Here is an 8,705-nt window from a genome sequence, read left to right as displayed (position 1 = left end):
TGGCTAGTCAGCCCTAGTTCCCGCATAGAGTAGTATAGAGTGTCATGCGGGCAGGCTGGTCTAGAGTCATTTCACTGAGTAACTTGTTGCTCATCCCCTACCTTTCCATTTCCCTGTGCGTAGGACTTTAAGTAGAAGTATATGGATGTGGGTGTGACGGTATTTCAAAGAAGGTTATGCGTCCGTCGACTCTTGGGCCCAGTAACGGGACACATATGGTTGTCTAAATGAGTAGACACGTGTCCATAACGCCCTTTCGATAACCCCGGTCGGACGCCGGGGGATCGGACTGTTACAATACACATGTAATAACAAGATTCCTCTGAATTTGATGTTGCGAACAAATTATATGCAGGGTTGGGCCTACAGCAGCTCAAGGGTATACCTGCATTGACACTATGGAAGGAATCAGGAGGAATGACCTGCTCTCGATATGGGAACTCCACAACCTGGTGAGCCAGATCAAGGTAATCTAATTTTACATGTCAGAAGATTGACTCAATGCATCCGCTTTAAAAAAACCATGTTCATGTAACGCAGGAACACAGTGAGGTAATTCTTCCAAACGAATCTGGTGACGTCGGATTGACCGCTTCGTCCTCTGGCCCGTCTGTTTTAGGAGCCAAGAACGGGGAGATATGTGCTTCAGCAATCCCTCATGAGAATGCAGACGCTCTGAAGTAACTCAGGCGTGGCCATGAGTAACACGCATAAACCGCATCTATCAGCCGAGCACCAGTTTTTCGTATTGTTTTTTTTTTAAGTTTCTAATACCTATGTTTTCTAATACACTATTTTCCTCCAAAATTTATCTATCCCCAATATATTATTTGAGAAGTATTACAACTTCTTTTTGTACCCACATGTCATCACTAGAATGATTCTTAGAATCATTAGAGAATTATGTTGGTCCATCTAATTATATAATAAACTTTTTATTAAACTAACAATAAATTCATCATTAATGTACTTTATTATTTCCTTAAATAAAATTTACGGAATTGCCTAATGTGGCTAAAGTATATATGGCAATTAATGATTTTGAATAATAAAGATTTGATAAAAAATAGTGTATCTTCTATCATATTTGTTTAATTTTAAACTATTAAATAAATTAAACAACCACAATAACCATATAAAAAAATTTAGATTTTTATGTATATGTTATAATTTGAATTTTTGCAAACGGCTATAAATTACTAAAACTGTTAAAAATCTCACATTCAAATTTTATGATCCATGGTTTAAAATTTTTGTTATGACAAAATACAAATGATTACAAAAATTATATAAGTAAAAAGTCTAATTTAATTAATTATTAAGATTAATATATATATCGTTTTAAATAAACTATAAACCATATAAAATACAATATTTTAGTTTCAAAATTTACTTTGAACAATTTTTTTGATAAAATTTTTGAACGATGATTGACGACTTATTTTTTTTTTAAATTATAAATTAATAAAACTATTAATCCCACAATGAAAATTTTGTTATCAGTAATTTAAATTTTTTTCTATAAAAGATACAAATGATCAAAAACACTATATGAGGGGAAATCATCATTTAATAGACATTAATATTAAAAATATACTAAAATATATTATCTATGTTAATATCATTTAAATTTAATAATATATCTTATCAAATATAAATTTTTTTTTTTTGGATTAATAAAATTGATTTATATGTTCGCACCATTTTAATTATATATTTAATAGTTATTGACTTCTAATTATTTAATATATATTTATTATTTCACAATATGTAAAAATATTTAATACATAAAATAATTTATATATATAATGTTGATCCCGCGCAAGGGGCGGATCTTAACGTAGTGTTTTGATTATTAATGAATCTATGAAGAGCTTAAGTTGATTCACAATTTAGAGGTTATTTATTTTTAAAATCAATTAAATGCCAGCATTTTAAGAAATCACGGTTTAGCCTGACAGCAAACGTTCGGTTTTCTTTACAGTTCTCAATTGGTTACGTTGAAACCATTATAAAAGGATCAATTACTTGCCGTGAGTTTCATTTGTTCTTTACGTGAGAAGAATCGATTGTGGTGATGTAAAATTGTAGCTTCATGCTTTGTTATGAAATTAATTTTAAAAACCACCGGTTACGTTCTTTACAAGTAAACTCTATGTCACAAGTAAACTCTATCTCACGTTTAGATAAACTTTTTTACAAGGCCTAAAAACAAACTTCGCAACTTAGTAGGGACAACTCTAATTAGTTACAAGAAGGTCCGTTCTTCAGGACTGAAAATCTGCCTCCAACAAAATTAAGGGAAACCATAGTGTTAAAGAGAACATGAACATTACAATTTCAGAGATCTACGTATCCATGCAGTCTCCTATTATACACTTTCAGACTCACCATAAACATAAAGCTAAAGAAACACATAAACATTACAATTCAATCATACAATGTCTGATACTCAAAAGTCCTTTTATTATGCACTCAAGTTTCTTCACCTATACAATTGCTGATACTCAAAAAATTTCTGATAATCAATTTCTGATACTCAAAAGTCTCATGTAACGTTACAAAATGGAGAGGGTAAACGAAAGACGTCCTCATCCCTAACATATAAAAACCAGACATTTTAAAATCACCACAAAACGATCTAACATGCGTAAAAGAAAAACAAATGAGGAAACCGATACGGAATGGAACAAACGGCCAAGAGCTAGCACTACCACTACTAGAAAACAGCGACATACCGAAGGAAAAAATCGTCTTATTCCGACGACATACCGATGAAACAAATCCTCGGAAATAACCGTTCGGAAATTCATTTTTCCTCGGAAATCCCTCGGAAATTTCAGACGGAATTCCGAGGAAATGAATTTCCGAGGAAACTCCGAGGACCACCAGTTCGTCGGAAAGGTCCTCGGAATATACCGAGGGAGAACTTCCTTGGGAAAATTTGATGGATTTTCCGATGGTCCAATCCTCGGAAGTTCCGACGAAATGTTCCTCGGAATTTTCATCGGGAATTTCTGAGGAACGGAGCCCTCGGAAAATTTCAGGGAAAGTAACCAAATCCAAGAGCAATGCATGTGGATTTGGTGCAGTGATTACTCGGATCCTTAGACATGTGGGTGTAGACTGCAAGAACCAGGAGGTAGCACTGGACAGATCGAACAACATTGCTTGGAACTACCTGGATGTCATTTCTCTAGTAAGTAAGGAGTTCATAGCTGGTCCCCACTCGAGGATCGATCGGGATGGTCCTTACGTCTACGTATTCCAGGACCGAGCGAAGAAAACACTCTACTGCCACCTACCTCAGATCGGTCTCACTTCTCTACTTTCAGAGGCTGCAGTTGAGTTCCTACCCCCTGCTACCGCACTAGTAGACAAGCCATCCTTCTTCACGCCAAAATATCAGACCAAAGGCAAGGGCGTGGTTGATGAAGAAGGAGAAGATGAGGCTGCACAAGCCATTCCAGATGATTCACAACCCCATCAGCTACTCCCATCAGACTCCAGCCAGTACAAGCTGCAAGAGCTTCCACCGAACGCCACTTCGCGCCAGCAACAACATTGGAGAGATCAGAGCATAAAGACAAACAACGACATGCTACACAAGATCTGGGCTGCCATTTCACGTATCAGGCCGTGTCGTTGCCAAAAGGATGATGTAGTTCATCGGGACAACTCTCCATCCAGCTCTGGTTCGGGTTCGAGTGGTACACACAGGGTAAGAAAGAGGTCCAAGAGACCCAATGATGCGGAACATCTGGAGCAGGAGACGAGGAGTAGGAGCTATCACCGGCTATTTTATTTTCTTTTCTATTCTAACGTTTTATGGTCTTATTTTCTGTTAATTTTGAACTGAGTTTTTTTTTGGGTTTCTTAATTATGAGTTTGTATTTCTTTTACATGGTTTCTTCGTTTTATTTGGTTGTGTTCTGAGTAGTTTTTAATTCGTATTCAGCTTTGCCTTGCTAGATAAACCAAATAACTATTATTCGAGGAAAGAGGTTATATCAAGTGTTCCTCGGAATTTCCTCGGTATTTCTTTAAAAAAAATAAAAAAAATCAATGATATTCTGTTTCCGAGTCATCATCACTAGATGAATCTGAATCTGGATCTTGGTGAAACTCTCCAATTACTGGTTCATCCTCTACGTGAACGACGGCTTCCTCTCCAAAGTCGGTTAAATCGACTACAAGGCCAACTCCAGCTAAATTTTCTGCTGCACTACAGTTGCCGGATGTGCTTGGTTGTAGTGGGTCTTCCAGCTCAGAACTTCCCTGAACTCGGCCTCTCGGGTTGAGTCTTGTAACAGTAACCCATGGATCATCTCTGTTCCTTACCCGGGGGTACTTGATATAACAAACCTGTAACATTTAGAAAAATTATAAATTAATACACATGATGATGAATCATTCTGAATAATTAACATTTAATTACCTGATCGGCCTGGGAAGCAAGAATGAAAGGATCATAATATTGCAGCTTTCGCCTCGAATTTACTGATGTAACACCAAATGCATCTGTTCTCACACCTCGATCTGGGGTGTTGTCGTGCCAATCACAATAGAAAACAGTACAGCGCAATCCAACCATGCCCAAATACTTGATTTCCAAAATCTCATGTATGTGTCCGTAGTATACATCATCTCCTGATGCAGAACAAACGCCATCATCATAAGTCGTACTCGAACGTCTCCTCTTCTGAGTTGTGAATGCATATCCTCGAGTACAAAATCTCGGATATGACTTCACAACAAAGTTTGGTCCAACGACCATCTCACGTATCCAATCGTCAAATGTTTCACCTCTGGCCAAACCAGCAGACACCTATTAATAGCACATATATATATATGTTATATCAATAAATGTGAATTAGTATAAATATGTGATAAAATATATTTTAATTTGTTTAAAGCACTCACATAAGTAAACATCCATCCAGTAAATTCTCTCTGCTTCATTTCTTCTAGTTCGTCCTCTGTGGCGTATCTATACTCGAACCGCTTTTCTGCCATGAAAATCCTGTATATGATGACAATAATGTAATTAATTAAGATTTAAATTTCAACTTGTTAAAATAAAAATTTGTAAGCTCATTTATTTACCTCTCATATTGAAGAACGTCTTCGCAGTTGGTGAGCAAATATGTTTGCAAATTACTGCGCTCCTGCTCAGTAAGTCGACGGTCCTTTGGTTTTCCGCTAAGTCGTCCAACGTCTGTGAAAATGTCTGGAACCGTAACATGATATGTTGCCCGTTCGCCTCTATCATCATGCCGAGCAGGTCTTCTGTTTTTGGTCTGAACTTCTGCTGGAAAGTAGTACTCGGCAAAGTTTGAAGTTTCTTCATTGATCATCTGTGCGACTATAGAACCTTCCACCCTACTTAAATTTTTCACCATCTTCTTCAAATGGAACATATACCGCTCATACAGATACATCCATCTATACTGCACAGGACCACCAAGTTCCAATTCTCTTGCCAGGTGAATAACAAGATGCTCCATAACATCAAAAAATGAGGGAGGAAATATCTTCTCAAGGTTGCACTGAATCACGGCTATGTTAGTCTTCAAATTTTCAATACCTTCAAGAGTCACTGATCTCGTGCATAAATCGCGGAAGAAACCACTTATCCCTGCAATTGCTTCATGAACATTTTGTGGTAATAGTTCCTTGAAGGCGAACGGAAGGAGGCGCTGCATCATTACATGGCAATCGTGGTTTTTCAAGCCAGTAAACTTTCCTTCCTTTCTGTCGATACAGTTACGCAAATTTGATGCGTAACCGTCTGGAAATTCCACATCGTTTGAAATCCAATCAAAGAACGCATCTTTTCCCTCTGCATCAAGTCGGTATATGGGAAAAGGAGCCCTACCATTTTCATCAACATGAAGTTCTGAACGAGCACATATATCGACTAAATCCAGTCTTGACTTCAAATTATCCTTTGTTTTACCTTGAACATTAAGGATCGTGTTCATGAGATTGTCAAAAAAGTTCTTCTCAATATGCATGACATCTAAATTATGCCTTAGCAGATGATCCTCCCAGTATGGCAGATCCCAGAAAATACTTTTTTTGTGCCAGTTATGTAGTTCTCCAACAGCATCTACCGGAAAACGCTCATGTCCACCGACTTCTGGCGTCCTTTCTGCACCAAAATCTCTTAGTTGTATCTTCAAATCTTTCCCACAAATTTCCGGAGGTGGACTGTCAAACACCCTCTTGTTCTTCGTAAACAAATTCCTACTCCTACGATATGGATGATCAGGTGGTAGGAATCTCCTGTGACAGTCAAACCAACACGTTTTCCTTCCGTGTTTTAGTTGGAAAGCATCAGTGTTATCTTGACAATATGGACATGATATCCTTCCATGCGTTGTCCATCCAGACAACATATCATATGCTGGAAAATCACTTATTGTCCACATTAGTACTGTCCGCATTTGAAAGTTTTCTTTACACGAAACATCGTATGTTTCAGCACCTTGAGCCCATAGTTGTTGCAACTCATATATTAGTGGCTGAAGAAACACATCAAGTGATCTCTTAGGATGCTCTGGTCCGGGAACGAGAATCGAGAGAAACAAAAACTCTCGTCGCAAGCACAAGTTTGGGGGGAGGTTGTATGGTGTAAGAATGACGGGCCATAGAGAATATTGTCTTCCACTCTTGCCAAACGGACTAAAACCATCAGTACATAATCCAAGGTAGACATTTCTTCTTTCATACGCAAAGTCGGGATACTTTGATTGGAAATGCTTCCACGCTTTTGCATCTGAAGGATGTCTGATCTCACCATCTGTTGAGTGCTCCGCATGCCATCTCATTGGTTGCGCTGTGCGTTCAGATAGATACAACCTCTGCAACCTTTCCGTCAAAGGTAAATACCACATCCTTTTATATGGCACTGGAACTCTTCCACTCGTATCTTTATAATGAGGCTTTCCACAAAATTTGCATGTAACCCGCTGTTCATCCGCCCTCCAATAAATCATGCAGTTGTCGCTGCATACATCTATTACCTGATACGATAAACCAAGACCAGCTACGAGTTTCTGAACCTCGTAGTATGAACCAGGAGCTACATTATCCTCGGGTAGAATACCTTTTACAAAATCAGCAATCGCATCCACACAGTCTTCAGCCAAATTATAATCTGTTTTAATGCCCATCAATCTTGTAGCAGATGATAAATCTGAATGACCATCTCTGCAACCTTCGTACAATGGTTGCTTTCCAGCATCCAACATATCATAAAATCTCCTAGCTTCTGCATTGGGTAAATCTTCCCCTCTAAAATGATCATTTACCATCTGCTCAGTACCTACACCATAATCTACATATTTTTTAATTGGTTCTTCTAATCTAACCGTTGGCTGAGGTTCGCTAGTACTACCATGTTCATAATCAGTTTCCCCATGATGATACCAAATTTTGTAACTTCGTGTAAACCCACTCAAATATAGATGAGTCCAAACATCCCAGTCTTTAATAACCTTTCTATTTTTACAATTAGAGCAAAGACATCTTAGCATACCTGTTTTTGCTTCCGGTTGTCGGTGCACTAACCCCATGAATTCGGTTATACCTCGTTGGTATTCTTCCGTAAGCAATCTCGTGTTCGGATCCAAATGAGGTCGATCGATCCAAGAACAAAAATAATTTGAAGAAGAAATGTTTTTTATGAATCAAATTCGTGTGTAAAGAGAGTAAGAGGGAGGATGAAGATCTGGAGTGAATGAAGACAAAGAGAGGTGCTTGTATTTATAGTTGAAATCCTGCCGACAGACCGAGGAAATTCCGATGGAATTCCGACGCCAACGGATAGTTCGTCAAAATTTCCTCGGAATTTTTAAAATCCCCCAACGGCTCTCCAACGGCTATAATATATCCTCGGAATTCATCGGTTTTTTCCGAGGAATACATTTCTCCTCGGTATTCCATAAGAATATTCCGACGGATTGATATTTCCTCGGAATTCCGTCGGTATATTCCGAGGAAATTCCGAGGAAACCAAATTTTGTGTTTCGTCGGAATATCCTCGGAAATTCATCGGGATATTCCGAGGATTTCATTTTCCGTCGGAATGTCCGTCAGAATACCGCTGTTTTCTTGTAGTGTACAGTCGACTCAGGAACACCTTCAATTATTATTGGCTCCACCAGCGAAACTCTAAACCGTAAAGGTACACTCAAACTCTATATACTACATACAACACACCTATATAGAAATCTTCTAATAAGCATAATTTCTGCAGATACCCAAAGAAGAGCACGCAAAATGCGGAGAGCCATACTCCTTTCAAAGAAGCCAATACGGAAAATACCAAGTAATATAGAATTGCTCTCTACTAATTCTCCTTTTGATATCTACTTTATCAGACAACCAAGCAGGCTTCCTAACCACGACGAACATCTTTATTATAGGATCCAGAGCACGTTCTAAACGTATGACCCCACGAGCTCATAAACAGACATCTAATGGGATCGTTGAATGCCCATTCTGTCATGCTCTGGTTTGGGAAAAAGAAAGAAAAGGGTTCAGAGGAAAAGAGAAGATACCACTGTTTAGTATATGCTGTCAGCAGGGTCGAGTGAAACTCCCCCAGAACCATAAGCTCCTCCTGCTTTGAAAAAGCTCTTCAGCTCCACTCATTTTCAGCATGATATCCGAACATATAACTCCATCCTTGCATTTAC

The sequence above is a fragment of the Brassica oleracea genome, chromosome C3 (assembly GCF_000695525.1).
Source record: "Brassica oleracea var. oleracea cultivar TO1000 chromosome C3, BOL, whole genome shotgun sequence".
In the NCBI taxonomy this organism is placed as follows: domain Eukaryota; kingdom Viridiplantae; phylum Streptophyta; class Magnoliopsida; order Brassicales; family Brassicaceae; genus Brassica; species Brassica oleracea.
The sequence above is the reverse complement of the archived record's forward strand: the minus strand, read 5'-3'. Positions refer to the sequence as shown.